Source organism: Oratosquilla oratoria, chromosome 19 (assembly GCF_046742065.1).
Source record: "Oratosquilla oratoria isolate Oo_2021 chromosome 19, ASM4674206v1, whole genome shotgun sequence".
NCBI lineage: Eukaryota > Metazoa > Arthropoda > Malacostraca > Stomatopoda > Squillidae > Oratosquilla > Oratosquilla oratoria.
In genome coordinates, this window is record NC_134795.1 from 16,147,903 (window position 1) to 16,149,069 (window position 1,167).

Genomic DNA, 1,167 nt, shown 5'->3' on the forward strand with positions numbered 1-1,167 from the left:
GCGACGGCGGCGGCGACGGCGACGGCGACGGCGACGGCGACGGCGACGGCGACGACGGCGCGACCGTAACAGACCCTCCACACGACCCACCGAGTGAAAATCAACGTTATGATTGCAGAGGTCGTCGTCGTCGTCATCATCATCACTGTCGAGCTCCTCGGGTCCTCCGGGTTCTTCTGGACTTCGCGATCTGTCGGGCGATTCCATTCAGCTCGCAGGGGAGGACCCTTCTTCCCCTCGGCCCAAAAGGAAACTGAGAGAAGAGATCATAGGATCGGAGGACCTCGACTCGGCTCTGAAGGATCTCCTCCCGACCAAGCACCTGCCTGGCGGTTCCATTCAGCTGAGGGAAGCCCTCGGTCGGAGAAAGTCTTCAAGAAAGTCCTTTCGATCAGAGTCGATGCCTGACCCCGTCTGAGCCGAATGGAATCGCCAGCCAAAAGAGCGACCACGGGATCCCCAAGGCTTCGTCGAAACTATTTCCAGACCCTCAGGGGAGCCCTCGGAGGAGGTGCCCCTCCTGACCCGAACAGAACCGCCAGGCGCAGGCCACGAGGAGGACCTCCAGGTGGGCCACGGCTTCCTCGAGGGTCAGTTAGCTAAGTTCTTGCCTGGCAAAAGGCCTGGCGGCTTCATTCGGGTAAGAGGGAAGCCTCCTCTGGTCCAGCAGACGTCAAAGGAAGAGAACATCTCGACCGGACCCTCTCGACTGACTTCTTCGAGACTCGGTTCTCGGGGGAGGTCGCGCGGTTTCATTCAACTCAGGAATGCTCCTGGTCCGAAGGAGGTTAAGCTTGAGGCCGCGGGTTGGAGTTAGTTAGTTAACCAGGCAGAGCGCCCGGGTCTTCCCTTAATACTGAATGAAATCGTCTGGATGGCACGAAACTTCTCACTTGTAAGAGTTGGCCAAATGCGGTCGTTCATCTTTATTAGCCTCTGAGGTCTAAAATAGCTGTGTAGATGTCTTGTTTTGGTGGCACCGGGCGATTTTATTCGCCCGAGAAGAGGACATCGGGTTAAGTTAGGTTAGGTTAGATTAGGTTGGATTTGGTTAGGTTGGATTAGGTTAGGCTAGGTTAGGCTAGGTTAGGCTAGGTTAGGTTAGGTTAGGTTAGGTTAGGTTAGGTTAGGTTAGGTTAGGATTAGGTTGGGTTAGGTTAGGTTAGG